The sequence below is a fragment of the Leiobunum rupestre genome, chromosome 1 (assembly GCF_980474605.1).
Source record: "Leiobunum rupestre chromosome 1, qqLeiRupe1.1.hap1, whole genome shotgun sequence".
In the NCBI taxonomy this organism is placed as follows: Eukaryota; Metazoa; Arthropoda; class Arachnida; order Opiliones; family Sclerosomatidae; genus Leiobunum; species Leiobunum rupestre.
Genome location: NC_143384.1, coordinates 61,828,679 through 61,838,493, shown reverse-complemented (window position 1 = coordinate 61,838,493; position 9,815 = coordinate 61,828,679). Strand labels below are relative to the sequence as shown.

Sequence of the window (9,815 nt, the reverse complement as noted above, 5' to 3'; positions counted from 1 at the left end):
AAATTGAAATATTTGACGTTCTTATAAATGCCATTTAATGTTATGTCCGCAGTCGAGAGGATTCGAACCTGCGCGGGAAGATCCCAACAGATTTCAAGTCTGTCGCCTTAACCACTCGGCCACGACTGCTTGTTATTGACCTAAATTTGAGAACTATTAAATTTAAATATTTGACGTTCTTATAAGTGCCATTTAATGCTACGTCCGCAGTCGACAGGATTCGAACCTACGCGGGAAGATCCCAACAGATTGCAAGTCTGTCGCCTTAACCACTCGGCCACGACTGCTTGTTATTGACCTAAATTTGAGAACTATTAAATTGAAATATTTGACGTTCTTATAAGTGCCATTTAATGCTACGTCCGCAGTCAAACCCGCGCAGGAAGATCCCAACAGATTTCAAGTCTTGAGCCTAAACCACTCGGCCATGACTGCTTGTTAATGACCTAAATTTGAGAACTATTAAATTGAAATATTTGACGTTCTTATAAGTGCCATTAAATGCTACGTCCGCAGTCGACAGGATTCGAACCCGCGCAGGAAGATCCCAACAGATTTCAAGTCTGTCGCCTTAACCACTCGGCCACGACTGCTTGTTAATGACCTAAATTTGAGAACTATTAAATTGAAATATTTGACGTTCTTATAAATGCCATTTAATGTTATGTCCGCAGTCGAGAGGATTCGAACCTGCGCGGGAAGCTCCCAACAGATTTCAAGTCTGTCGCCTTAACCACTCGGCCACGACTGCTTGTTATTGACCTTAATTTGAGAACTATTAAATTTAAATATTTGACGTTCTTATAAGTGCCATTTAATGCTACGTCCGCAGTCGACAGGATTCGAACCTACGCGGGAAGATCCCAACAGATTTCAAGTCTGTCGCCTTAACTACTCGGCCACGACTGCTTGTAAATGACCTAAATTTGAGAACTATTATATTTAAATATTTGACGTTCTTATAAATGCCATTTAATGTTATGTCCGCAGTCGACAGGATTCGAACCTGCGCGGGAAGATCCCAACAGATTTCAAGTCTGTCGCCTTAACCACTCGGCCACGACTGCTTGCTGATGACCTAAATTTGAGAACTATTAAATTTAAATATTTGACGTTCTTATAAATGCCATTTAATGTTATGTCCGCAGTCGACAGGATTCGAACCTGCGCGGGAAGATCCCAACAGATTGCAAGTCTGTCGCCTTAACCACTCGGCCACGACTGCTTGTTATTGACCTAAATTTGAGAACTATTAAATTTAAATATTTGACGTTCTTATAAGTGCCATTTAATGCTACGTCCGCAGTCAAACCCGCGCAGGAAGATCCCATCAGATTTCAAGTCTTGAGCCTAAACCACTCGGCCACGACTGCTTGTTAATGACCTAAATTTGAGAACTATTAAATTTAAATATTTGACGTTCTTATAAATGCCATTTAATGTTATGTCCGCAGTCGACAGGATTCGAACCTGCGCGGGAAGATCCCAACAGATTTCAAGTCTGTCGCCTTAACCACTCGGCCACGACTGCTTGCTAATGACCTTAATTTGAGAACCATTAAATTAAAATATTTTACGTTCTTATAAATGCCATTTAATGCTATGTCCGTAGTCGACAGGATTCGAACCTGCGCGGGAAGTTCCCAACAGATTTCAAGTCTGTCGCCTTAACCACTCGGCCACGACTGCTTGTTATTGACCTAAATTTGAGAACTATTACATTTTTGACGTTCTTATAAGTGCCATTTAATGCTACGTCCGCAGTCGACAGGATTCGAACCTGCGCGGGAAGATCCCAACAGATTTCAAGTCTGTCGCCTTAACTACTCGGCCACGACTGCTTGTTAATGACCTAAATTTGAGAACTTTTAAATTTAAATATTTGACGTTCTTATAAATGCCATTTAATGTTATGTCCGCAGTCGAGAGGATTCGAACCTGCGCGGGAAGATCCCAACAGATTTCAAGTCTGTCGCCTTAACCACTCGGCCACGACTGCTTGTTATTGACCTAAATTTGAGAACTATTAAATTTAAATATTTGACGTTCTTATAAGCGCCATTTAATGTTATGTCCGCAGTCGAGAGGATTTGAACCTGCGCGGGAAGATCCCAACAGATTTCAAGTCTGTCGCCTTAACCACTCGGCCACGACTGCTTGTTATTGACCTAAATTTGAGAACTATTAAATTTAAATATTTGATGTTCATATAAAAACCATTTTATGCTATGTCCGCAGCCGACAGGATTCGAACCTGCGCGGGAATATCACAACAGATTTCAAGTCTGTCGCCTTAATTACTCGGCCACGACTGCTTGTTAATGACCTAAATTTGAGAACTATTAAATTTAAATATTTGATGTTCATATAAAAGCCATTTTATGCTATGTCCGCAGTCGACAGGATTCGAACCTGCGCGGGAAGATCCCAACAGATTTCAAGTCTGTCGCCTTAACCACTCGGCCACGACTGCTTGTTAATGACCTAAATTTGAGAACTATTAAATTGAAATATTTGACGTTCTTATAAATGCCATTTAATGTTATGTCCGCAGTCGAGAGGATTTGAACCTGCGCGGGAAGATCCCAACAGATTTCAAGTCTGTCGCCTTAACCACTCGGCCACGACTGCTTGTTATTGACCTAAATTTGAGAACTATTAAATTTAAATATTTGACGTTCTTATAACTGCCATTTAATGCTACGTCCGCAGTCGACAGGATTCGAACCTACGCGGGAAGATCCCAACAGATTGCCAGTCTGTCGCCTTAACCACTCGGCCACGACTGCTTGTTATTGACCTAAATTTGAGAACTATTAAATTCAAATATATGACGTTCTTATAAGTGCCATTTAATGCTACGTCCGCAGTCAAACCCGCGCAGGAAGATCCCAACAGATTTCAAGTCTTGAGCCTAAACCACTCGGCCACGACTGCTTGTTATTGACCTTAATTTGAGAACTATTAAATTTAAATATTTGACGTTCTTATAAGTGCCATTTAATGCTACGTCCGCAGTCGACAGGATTCGAACCTACGCGGGAAGATCCCAACAGATTGCCAGTCTGTCGCCTTAACCACTCGGCCACGACTGCTTGTTATTGACCTAAATTTGAGAACTATTAAATTTAAATATTTGACGTTCTTATAAGTGCCATTTAATGCTACGTCCGCAGTCAAACCCGCGCAGGAAGATCCCAACAGATTTCAAGTCTTGAGCCTAAATCACTCGGCCACGACTGCTTGTTATTGACCTTAATTTGAGAACTATTAAATTTAAATATTTGACGTTCTTATAAGTGCCATTTAATGCTACGTCCGCAGTCGACAGGATTCGAACCTACGCGGGAAGATCCCAACAGATTTCAAGTCTGTCGCCGTAACCACTCGGCCACGACTGCTTGTTAATGACCTAAATTTGAGAACTATTAAATTGAAATATTTGACGTTCTTATAAATGCCATTTAATGTTATGTCCGCAGTCGAGAGGATTCGAACCTGCGCGGGAAGATCCCAACAGATTTCAAGTCTGTCGCCTTAACCACTCGGCCACGACTGCTTGTTATTGACCTAAATTTGAGAACTATTAAATTTAAATATTTGACGTTCTTATAAGTGCCATTTAATGCTACGTCCGCAGTCTACAGGATTCGAACCTACGCGGGAAGATCCCAACAGATTGCAAGTCTGTCGCCTTAACCACTCGGCCACGACTGCTTGTTATTGACCTAAATTTGAGAACTATTAAATTTAAATATTTGACGTTCTTATAAGTGCCATTTAATGCTACGTCCGCAGTCGACAGGATTCGAACCTGCGCGGGAAGATCCCAACAGATTTCAAGTCTGTCGCCTTAACTACTCGGCCACGACTGCTTGTTAATGACCTAAATTTGAGAACTATTACATTTTTGACGTTCTTATAAGTGCCATTTAATGCTACGTCCGCAGTCGACAGGATTCGAACCTGCGCGGGAAGATCCCAACAGATTTCAAGTCTGTCGCCTTAACTACTCGGCCACGACTGCTTGTTAATGACCAAAATTTGAGAACTTTTAAATTTAAATATTTGATGGTTATATAAAAGCCATTTTATGCTATGTCCGCAGTCGACAGGATTCGAAACTGCGCGGGAAGATCCCAACAGATTTCAAGTCTGTCGCCTTAACCACTCGGCCACGACTGCTTGTTAATGACCTAAATTTGAGAACTATTAAATTGAAATATTTGACGTTCTTATAAATGCCATTTAATGTTATGTCCGCAGTCGAGAGGATTCGAACCTGCGCGGGAAGATCCCAACAGATTTCAAGTCTGTCGCCTTAACCACTCGGCCACGACTGCTTGTTATTGACCTAAATTTGAGAACTATTAAATTTAAATATTTGACGTTCTTATAAGTGCCATTTAATGCTACGTCCGCAGTCGACAGGATTCGAACCTACGCGGGAAGATCCCAACAGATTGCAAGTCTGTCGCCTTAACCACTCGGCCACGACTGCTTGTTATTGACCTACATTTGAGAACTATTAAATTTAAATATTTGACGTTCTTATAAGTGCCATTTAATGCTACGTCCGCAGTCAAACCCGCGCAGGAAGATCCCAAGAGATTTCAAGTCTTGAGCCTAAACCACTCGGCCACGACTGCTTGTTATTGACCTTAATTTGAGAACTATTAAATTTAAATATTTGACGTTCTTATAAGTGCCATTTAATGCTACGTCCGCAGTCGACAGGATTCGAACCTACGCGGGAAGATCCCAACAGATTTCAAGTCTGTCGCCTTAACTACTCGGCCACGACTGCTTGTTAATGACCTAAATTTGAGAACTTTTAAATTTAAATATTTGATGTTCATATCAAAGCCATTTTATGCTTTGTCCGCAGTCGACAGGATTCGAACCTGCGCGGGAAGATCCCAACATATTTCAAGTGTGTCGCCTTAACCACTCGGCCACGACTGCTTGTTAATGACCTTAATTTGAGAACTATTAAATTTAAATATTTGACGTTCTTATAAATGCCATTTAATGTTATGTCCGCAGTCGATAGGATTCGAACCTGCGCGGGAAGATCCCAACAGATTGCAAGTCTGTCGCCTTAACCACTCGGCCACGACTGCTTGTTATTGACCTAAATTTGAGAACTATTAAATTTAAATATTTGACGTTCTTATAAGTGCCATTTAATGCGACGTCCGCAGTCGACAGGATTCAAACCTGCGCGGGATGATCCCAACAGAATTCAAGTCTGTCGCCTTAACCACTCGGCCACGACTGCTTGTTATTGACCTTAATTTGAGAACTATTAAATTTAAATATTTGACGTTCTTATAAGCGCCATTTAATGCTACGTCCGCAGTCGACAGGATTCGAACCTGCGGGGGAATATCCCAACAGATTTCAAGTCTGTCGCCTTAATTACTCGGCCACGACTGCTTGTTAATGACCTAAATTTGAGAACTATTAAATTTAAATATTTGATGTTCATATAAAAGCCATTTTATGCTATGTCCGCAGTCGACAGGATTCGAACCTGCGCGGGAAGATCCCAACAGATTTCAAGTCTGTCGCCTTAACCACTCGGCCACGACTGCTTGTTAATGACCTAAATTTGAGAACTATTAAATTGAAATATTTGACGTTCTTATAAATGCCATTTAATGTTATGTCCGCAGTCGAGAGGATTTGAACCTGCGCGGGAAGATCCCAACAGATTTCAAGTCTGTCGCCTTAACCACTCGGCCACGACTGCTTGTTATTGACCTAAATTTGAGAACTATTAAATTTAAATATTTGACGTTCTTATAAGTGCCATTTAATGCTACGTCCGCAGTCGACAGGATTCGAACCTACGCGGGAAGATCCCAACAGATTGCCAGTCTGTCGCCTTAACCACTCGGCCACGACTGCTTGTTATTGACCTAAATTTGAGAACTATTAAATTTAAATATTTGACGTTCTTATAAGTGCCATTTAATGTTATGTCCGCAGTCGACAGGAGTCGAACCTGCGCGGGAAGATCCCAACAGATTTCAAGTCTGTCGCCTTAACCACTCGGCCACGGCTGCTTGCTAATGACCTAAATTTGAGAACCATTAAATTAAAATATTTTACGTTCTTATAAATGCCATTTAATGCTATGTCCGTAGTCGACAGGATTCGAACCTGCGCGGGAAGATCCCAACAGATTTCAAGTCTGTCGCCTTAACCACTCGGCCACGACTGCTTGTTATTGACCTAAATTTGAGAACTATTAAATTTAAATATTTGACGTTCTTATAAGGGCCATTTAATGCTACGTCCACAGTCAAACCTGCGCGGGATGATCCCAACAGATTTCAAGTCTGTCGCCTTAACCACTCGGCCACGACTGCTTGTTATTGACCTAAATTTGAGAACTATTAAATTTAAATATTTGACGTTCTTATAAGTGCCATTTAATGCTACGTCCGCAGTCGACAGGATTCGAACCTGCGCGGGAAGATCCCAACAGATTTCAAGTCTGTCGCCTTTACCACTCGGCCACGACTGCTTGTTATTGACCTAAATTTGAGAACTATTAAATTTAAATATTTGACGTTCTTATAAGTGCCATTTAATGCTACGTCCGCAGTCGACAGGATTCGAACCTGCGCGGGAAGATCCCAACAGATTTCAAGTCTGTCGCCTTAACTACTCGGCCACGACTGCTTGTTAATGACCTAAATTTGAGAGCTATTAAATTTAAATATTTGACGTTCTTAAAAGTGCCATTTAATGCTACGTCCGCAGTCGACAGGATTCGAACCTGCGCGGGAAGATCCCAACAGATTTCAAGTCTGTCGCCTTAACTACTCGGCCACGACTGCTTGTTAATGACCTAAATTTGAGAACTTTTAAATTTAAATATTTGATGTTCATATAAAAGCCATTTTATGCTATGTCCGCAGTCGACAGGATTCGAAACTGCGCGAGAAGATCCCAACAGATTTCAAGTCTGTCGCCTTAACCACTCGGCCACGACTGCTTGTTAATGACCTAAATTTGAGAACTATTAAATTGAAATATTTGACGTTCTTATAAATGCCATTTAATGTTATGTCCGCAGTCGAGAGGATTCGAACCTGCGCGGGAAGCTCCCAACAGATTTCAAGTCTGTCGCCTTAACCACTCGGCCACGACTGCTTGTTATTGACCTAAATTTGAGAACTATTAAATTTAAATATTTGACGTTCTTATAAGTGCCATTTAATGCTACGTCCGCAGTCGACAGGATTCGAACCTACGCGGGAAGATCCCAACAGATTGCCAGTCTGTCGCCTTAACCACTCGGCCACGACTGCTTGTTATTGACCTAAATTTGAGAACTATTAAATTTAAATATTTGACGTTCTTATAAGTGCCATTTAATGCTACGTCCGCAGTCAAACCCGCGCAGGAAGATCCCAACAGATTTCAAGTCTTGAGCCTAAACCACTCGGCCACGACTGCTTGTTATTGACCTTAATTTGAGAACTATTAAATTTAAATATTTGACGTTCTTATAAGTGCCATTTAATGCTACGTCCGCAGTCGACAGGATTCGAACCTACGCGGGAAGATCCCAACAGATTTCAAGTCTGTCGCCTTAACTACTCGGCCACGACTGCTTGTTAATGACCTAAATTTGAGAACTATTAAATTTAAATATTTGACGTTCTTATAAATGCCATTTAATGTTATGTCCACAGTCGACAGGAGTCGAACCTGCGCGGGAAGATCCCAACAGATTTCAAGTCTGTCGCCTTAACCACTCGGCCACGGCTGCTTGCTAATGACCTAAATTTGAGAACCATTAAATTAAAATATTTTACGTTCTTATAAATGCCATTTAATGCTATGTCCGTAGTCGACAGGATTCGAACCTGCGCGGGAAGATCCCAACAGATTTCAAGTCTGTCGCCTTAACCACTCGGCCACGACTGCTTGTTATTGACCTAAATTTGAGAACTATTAAATTGAAATATTTGACGTTCTTATAAGTGCCATTTAATGCTACGTCCACAGTCAAACCTGCGCGGGATGATCCCAACAGATTTCAAGTCTGTCGCCTTAACCACTCGGCCAAGACTGCTTGTTATTGACCTAAATTTGAGAACTATTAAATTTAAATATTTGACGTTCTTATAAGTGCCATTTAATGCTACGTCCGCAGTCGACAGGATTCGAACCTGCGCGGGAAGATCCCAACAGATTTCAAGTCTGTCGCCTTTACCACTCGGCCACGACTGCTTGTTATTGACCTAAATTTGAGAACTATTAAATTTAAATATTTGACGTTCTTATAAGTGCCATTTAATGCTACGTCCGCAGTCGACAGGATTCGAACCTGCGCGGGAAGATCCCAACAGATTTCAAGTCTGTCGCCTTAACTACTCGGCCACGACTGCTTGTTAATGACCTAAATTTGAGAGCTATTAAATTTAAATATTTGACGTTCTTAAAAGTGCCATTTAATGCTACGTCCGCAGTCGACATTTTTCGAACCTGCGCGGGAAGATCCCAACAGATTTCAAGTCTGTCGCCTTAACTACTCGGCCACGACTGCTTGTTAATGACCTAAATTTGAGAACTTTAAAATTTAAATATTTGATGTTCATATAAAAGCCATTTTATGCTATGTCCGCAGTCGACAGGATTCGAAACTGCGCGAGAAGATCCCAACAGATTTCAAGTCTGTCGCCTTAACCACTCGGCCACGACTGCTTGTTAATGACCTAAATTTGAGAACTATTAAATTGAAATATTTGACGTTCTTATAAATGCCATTTAATGTTATGTCCGCAGTCGAGAGGATTTGAACCTGCGCGGGAAGATCCCAACAGATTTCAAGTCTGTCGCCTTAACCACTCGGCCACGACTGCTTGTTATTGACCTAAATTTGAGAACTATTAAATTTAAATATTTGACGTTCTTATAAGTGCCATTTAATGCTACGTCCGCAGTCAAACCCGCGCACGAAGATCCCAACAGATTTCAAGTCTTGAGCCTAAACCACTCGGCCACGACTGCTTGTTATTGACCTTAATTTGAGAACTATTAAATTTAAATATTTGACGTTCTTATAAGTGCCATTTAATGCTACGTCCGCAGTCGACAGGATTCGAACCTACGCGGGAAGATCCCAACAGATTTCAAGTCTGTCGCCTTAACTACTCGGCCACGACTGCTTGTTAATGACCTAAATTTGAGAACTATTAAATTTAAATATTTGACGTTCTTATAAATGCCATTTAATGTTATGTCCGCAGTCGACAGGAGTCGAACCTGCGCGGGAAGATCCCAACAGATTTCAAGTCTGTCGCCTTAACCACTCGGCCACGGCTGCTTGCTAATGACCTAAATTTGAGAACCATTAAATTAAAATATTTTACGTTCTTATAAATGCCATTTAATGCTATGTCCGTAGTCGACAGGATTCGAACCTGCGCGGGAAGATCCCAACAGATTTCAACTCTGTCGCCTTAACCACTCGGCCACGACTGCTTGTTATTGACCTAAATTTGAGAACTATTAAATTTAAATATTTGACGTTCTTATAAGTGCCATTTAATGCTACGTCCACAGTCAAACCTGCGCGGGATGATCCCAACAGATTTCAAGTCTGTCGCCTTAACCACTCGGCCACGACTGCTTGTTATTGACCTAAATTTGAGAACTATTAAATTTAAATATTTGACGTTCTTATAAGTGCCATTTAATGCTACGTCCGCAGTCGACAGGATTCGAACCTGCGCGGGAAGATCCCAACAGATTTCAAGTCTGTCGCCTTTACCACTCGGCCACGACTGCTT

The 9,815-nt window shown here is 41.4% G+C and overlaps 47 non-coding genes across 47 annotated transcripts; all 47 read right to left on the bottom strand.

The window, feature by feature from the left end:
* Window positions 1-47: 47 nt before the first annotated feature.
* On the bottom strand, window positions 48-129 carry TRNAS-UGA (transfer RNA serine (anticodon UGA)). The gene has a single exon. It is a non-coding gene; the product is annotated as a tRNA-Ser (tRNA).
* Window positions 130-205: 76 nt separating this feature from the next.
* Window positions 206-287, bottom strand: TRNAA-UGC (transfer RNA alanine (anticodon UGC)). Its single transcript has one exon. It is a non-coding gene; the product is annotated as a tRNA-Ala (tRNA).
* Window positions 288-511: 224 nt separating this feature from the next.
* TRNAS-UGA (transfer RNA serine (anticodon UGA)) lies at window positions 512-593 on the bottom strand. Its single transcript has one exon. It is a non-coding gene; the product is annotated as a tRNA-Ser (tRNA).
* Window positions 594-669: 76 nt separating this feature from the next.
* TRNAS-UGA (transfer RNA serine (anticodon UGA)) lies at window positions 670-751 on the bottom strand. Its single transcript has one exon. It is a non-coding gene; the product is annotated as a tRNA-Ser (tRNA).
* Window positions 752-827: 76 nt separating this feature from the next.
* TRNAS-UGA (transfer RNA serine (anticodon UGA)) lies at window positions 828-909 on the bottom strand. The gene has a single exon. It is a non-coding gene; the product is annotated as a tRNA-Ser (tRNA).
* Window positions 910-985: 76 nt separating this feature from the next.
* TRNAS-UGA (transfer RNA serine (anticodon UGA)) lies at window positions 986-1,067 on the bottom strand. The gene has a single exon. It is a non-coding gene; the product is annotated as a tRNA-Ser (tRNA).
* Window positions 1,068-1,143: 76 nt separating this feature from the next.
* TRNAA-UGC (transfer RNA alanine (anticodon UGC)) lies at window positions 1,144-1,225 on the bottom strand. The gene has a single exon. It is a non-coding gene; the product is annotated as a tRNA-Ala (tRNA).
* Window positions 1,226-1,449: 224 nt separating this feature from the next.
* TRNAS-UGA (transfer RNA serine (anticodon UGA)) lies at window positions 1,450-1,531 on the bottom strand. Its single transcript has one exon. It is a non-coding gene; the product is annotated as a tRNA-Ser (tRNA).
* A 76-nt stretch (window positions 1,532-1,607) lies between these two features.
* TRNAS-UGA (transfer RNA serine (anticodon UGA)) lies at window positions 1,608-1,689 on the bottom strand. The gene has a single exon. It is a non-coding gene; the product is annotated as a tRNA-Ser (tRNA).
* A 70-nt stretch (window positions 1,690-1,759) lies between these two features.
* On the bottom strand, window positions 1,760-1,841 carry TRNAS-UGA (transfer RNA serine (anticodon UGA)). The gene has a single exon. It is a non-coding gene; the product is annotated as a tRNA-Ser (tRNA).
* Window positions 1,842-1,917: 76 nt separating this feature from the next.
* TRNAS-UGA (transfer RNA serine (anticodon UGA)) lies at window positions 1,918-1,999 on the bottom strand. The gene has a single exon. It is a non-coding gene; the product is annotated as a tRNA-Ser (tRNA).
* Window positions 2,000-2,075: 76 nt separating this feature from the next.
* TRNAS-UGA (transfer RNA serine (anticodon UGA)) lies at window positions 2,076-2,157 on the bottom strand. The gene has a single exon. It is a non-coding gene; the product is annotated as a tRNA-Ser (tRNA).
* A 234-nt stretch (window positions 2,158-2,391) lies between these two features.
* TRNAS-UGA (transfer RNA serine (anticodon UGA)) lies at window positions 2,392-2,473 on the bottom strand. Its single transcript has one exon. It is a non-coding gene; the product is annotated as a tRNA-Ser (tRNA).
* Window positions 2,474-2,549: 76 nt separating this feature from the next.
* Window positions 2,550-2,631, bottom strand: TRNAS-UGA (transfer RNA serine (anticodon UGA)). Its single transcript has one exon. It is a non-coding gene; the product is annotated as a tRNA-Ser (tRNA).
* Window positions 2,632-2,707: 76 nt separating this feature from the next.
* On the bottom strand, window positions 2,708-2,789 carry TRNAA-GGC (transfer RNA alanine (anticodon GGC)). Its single transcript has one exon. It is a non-coding gene; the product is annotated as a tRNA-Ala (tRNA).
* Window positions 2,790-3,013: 224 nt separating this feature from the next.
* On the bottom strand, window positions 3,014-3,095 carry TRNAA-GGC (transfer RNA alanine (anticodon GGC)). The gene has a single exon. It is a non-coding gene; the product is annotated as a tRNA-Ala (tRNA).
* A 224-nt stretch (window positions 3,096-3,319) lies between these two features.
* TRNAS-UGA (transfer RNA serine (anticodon UGA)) lies at window positions 3,320-3,401 on the bottom strand. The gene has a single exon. It is a non-coding gene; the product is annotated as a tRNA-Ser (tRNA).
* A 76-nt stretch (window positions 3,402-3,477) lies between these two features.
* TRNAS-UGA (transfer RNA serine (anticodon UGA)) lies at window positions 3,478-3,559 on the bottom strand. The gene has a single exon. It is a non-coding gene; the product is annotated as a tRNA-Ser (tRNA).
* A 76-nt stretch (window positions 3,560-3,635) lies between these two features.
* On the bottom strand, window positions 3,636-3,717 carry TRNAA-UGC (transfer RNA alanine (anticodon UGC)). The gene has a single exon. It is a non-coding gene; the product is annotated as a tRNA-Ala (tRNA).
* A 76-nt stretch (window positions 3,718-3,793) lies between these two features.
* TRNAS-UGA (transfer RNA serine (anticodon UGA)) lies at window positions 3,794-3,875 on the bottom strand. Its single transcript has one exon. It is a non-coding gene; the product is annotated as a tRNA-Ser (tRNA).
* Window positions 3,876-3,945: 70 nt separating this feature from the next.
* Window positions 3,946-4,027, bottom strand: TRNAS-UGA (transfer RNA serine (anticodon UGA)). Its single transcript has one exon. It is a non-coding gene; the product is annotated as a tRNA-Ser (tRNA).
* A 76-nt stretch (window positions 4,028-4,103) lies between these two features.
* TRNAS-UGA (transfer RNA serine (anticodon UGA)) lies at window positions 4,104-4,185 on the bottom strand. Its single transcript has one exon. It is a non-coding gene; the product is annotated as a tRNA-Ser (tRNA).
* A 76-nt stretch (window positions 4,186-4,261) lies between these two features.
* TRNAS-UGA (transfer RNA serine (anticodon UGA)) lies at window positions 4,262-4,343 on the bottom strand. The gene has a single exon. It is a non-coding gene; the product is annotated as a tRNA-Ser (tRNA).
* A 76-nt stretch (window positions 4,344-4,419) lies between these two features.
* Window positions 4,420-4,501, bottom strand: TRNAA-UGC (transfer RNA alanine (anticodon UGC)). The gene has a single exon. It is a non-coding gene; the product is annotated as a tRNA-Ala (tRNA).
* Window positions 4,502-4,725: 224 nt separating this feature from the next.
* Window positions 4,726-4,807, bottom strand: TRNAS-UGA (transfer RNA serine (anticodon UGA)). Its single transcript has one exon. It is a non-coding gene; the product is annotated as a tRNA-Ser (tRNA).
* A 76-nt stretch (window positions 4,808-4,883) lies between these two features.
* On the bottom strand, window positions 4,884-4,965 carry TRNAS-UGA (transfer RNA serine (anticodon UGA)). Its single transcript has one exon. It is a non-coding gene; the product is annotated as a tRNA-Ser (tRNA).
* Window positions 4,966-5,041: 76 nt separating this feature from the next.
* TRNAA-UGC (transfer RNA alanine (anticodon UGC)) lies at window positions 5,042-5,123 on the bottom strand. The gene has a single exon. It is a non-coding gene; the product is annotated as a tRNA-Ala (tRNA).
* Window positions 5,124-5,199: 76 nt separating this feature from the next.
* Window positions 5,200-5,281, bottom strand: TRNAS-UGA (transfer RNA serine (anticodon UGA)). The gene has a single exon. It is a non-coding gene; the product is annotated as a tRNA-Ser (tRNA).
* A 234-nt stretch (window positions 5,282-5,515) lies between these two features.
* On the bottom strand, window positions 5,516-5,597 carry TRNAS-UGA (transfer RNA serine (anticodon UGA)). Its single transcript has one exon. It is a non-coding gene; the product is annotated as a tRNA-Ser (tRNA).
* Window positions 5,598-5,673: 76 nt separating this feature from the next.
* TRNAS-UGA (transfer RNA serine (anticodon UGA)) lies at window positions 5,674-5,755 on the bottom strand. The gene has a single exon. It is a non-coding gene; the product is annotated as a tRNA-Ser (tRNA).
* Window positions 5,756-5,831: 76 nt separating this feature from the next.
* Window positions 5,832-5,913, bottom strand: TRNAA-GGC (transfer RNA alanine (anticodon GGC)). Its single transcript has one exon. It is a non-coding gene; the product is annotated as a tRNA-Ala (tRNA).
* Window positions 5,914-5,989: 76 nt separating this feature from the next.
* TRNAS-UGA (transfer RNA serine (anticodon UGA)) lies at window positions 5,990-6,071 on the bottom strand. Its single transcript has one exon. It is a non-coding gene; the product is annotated as a tRNA-Ser (tRNA).
* A 76-nt stretch (window positions 6,072-6,147) lies between these two features.
* Window positions 6,148-6,229, bottom strand: TRNAS-UGA (transfer RNA serine (anticodon UGA)). The gene has a single exon. It is a non-coding gene; the product is annotated as a tRNA-Ser (tRNA).
* Window positions 6,230-6,453: 224 nt separating this feature from the next.
* On the bottom strand, window positions 6,454-6,535 carry TRNAS-UGA (transfer RNA serine (anticodon UGA)). The gene has a single exon. It is a non-coding gene; the product is annotated as a tRNA-Ser (tRNA).
* Window positions 6,536-6,611: 76 nt separating this feature from the next.
* TRNAS-UGA (transfer RNA serine (anticodon UGA)) lies at window positions 6,612-6,693 on the bottom strand. The gene has a single exon. It is a non-coding gene; the product is annotated as a tRNA-Ser (tRNA).
* Window positions 6,694-6,769: 76 nt separating this feature from the next.
* On the bottom strand, window positions 6,770-6,851 carry TRNAS-UGA (transfer RNA serine (anticodon UGA)). Its single transcript has one exon. It is a non-coding gene; the product is annotated as a tRNA-Ser (tRNA).
* A 234-nt stretch (window positions 6,852-7,085) lies between these two features.
* Window positions 7,086-7,167, bottom strand: TRNAS-UGA (transfer RNA serine (anticodon UGA)). The gene has a single exon. It is a non-coding gene; the product is annotated as a tRNA-Ser (tRNA).
* Window positions 7,168-7,243: 76 nt separating this feature from the next.
* On the bottom strand, window positions 7,244-7,325 carry TRNAA-GGC (transfer RNA alanine (anticodon GGC)). The gene has a single exon. It is a non-coding gene; the product is annotated as a tRNA-Ala (tRNA).
* Window positions 7,326-7,549: 224 nt separating this feature from the next.
* Window positions 7,550-7,631, bottom strand: TRNAS-UGA (transfer RNA serine (anticodon UGA)). The gene has a single exon. It is a non-coding gene; the product is annotated as a tRNA-Ser (tRNA).
* A 234-nt stretch (window positions 7,632-7,865) lies between these two features.
* On the bottom strand, window positions 7,866-7,947 carry TRNAS-UGA (transfer RNA serine (anticodon UGA)). Its single transcript has one exon. It is a non-coding gene; the product is annotated as a tRNA-Ser (tRNA).
* Window positions 7,948-8,171: 224 nt separating this feature from the next.
* Window positions 8,172-8,253, bottom strand: TRNAS-UGA (transfer RNA serine (anticodon UGA)). Its single transcript has one exon. It is a non-coding gene; the product is annotated as a tRNA-Ser (tRNA).
* Window positions 8,254-8,329: 76 nt separating this feature from the next.
* On the bottom strand, window positions 8,330-8,411 carry TRNAS-UGA (transfer RNA serine (anticodon UGA)). The gene has a single exon. It is a non-coding gene; the product is annotated as a tRNA-Ser (tRNA).
* Window positions 8,412-8,803: 392 nt separating this feature from the next.
* Window positions 8,804-8,885, bottom strand: TRNAS-UGA (transfer RNA serine (anticodon UGA)). The gene has a single exon. It is a non-coding gene; the product is annotated as a tRNA-Ser (tRNA).
* Window positions 8,886-9,109: 224 nt separating this feature from the next.
* On the bottom strand, window positions 9,110-9,191 carry TRNAS-UGA (transfer RNA serine (anticodon UGA)). Its single transcript has one exon. It is a non-coding gene; the product is annotated as a tRNA-Ser (tRNA).
* Window positions 9,192-9,267: 76 nt separating this feature from the next.
* On the bottom strand, window positions 9,268-9,349 carry TRNAS-UGA (transfer RNA serine (anticodon UGA)). Its single transcript has one exon. It is a non-coding gene; the product is annotated as a tRNA-Ser (tRNA).
* A 76-nt stretch (window positions 9,350-9,425) lies between these two features.
* TRNAS-UGA (transfer RNA serine (anticodon UGA)) lies at window positions 9,426-9,507 on the bottom strand. The gene has a single exon. It is a non-coding gene; the product is annotated as a tRNA-Ser (tRNA).
* Window positions 9,508-9,731: 224 nt separating this feature from the next.
* Window positions 9,732-9,813, bottom strand: TRNAS-UGA (transfer RNA serine (anticodon UGA)). The gene has a single exon. It is a non-coding gene; the product is annotated as a tRNA-Ser (tRNA).
* Window positions 9,814-9,815: the final 2 nt, after the last annotated feature.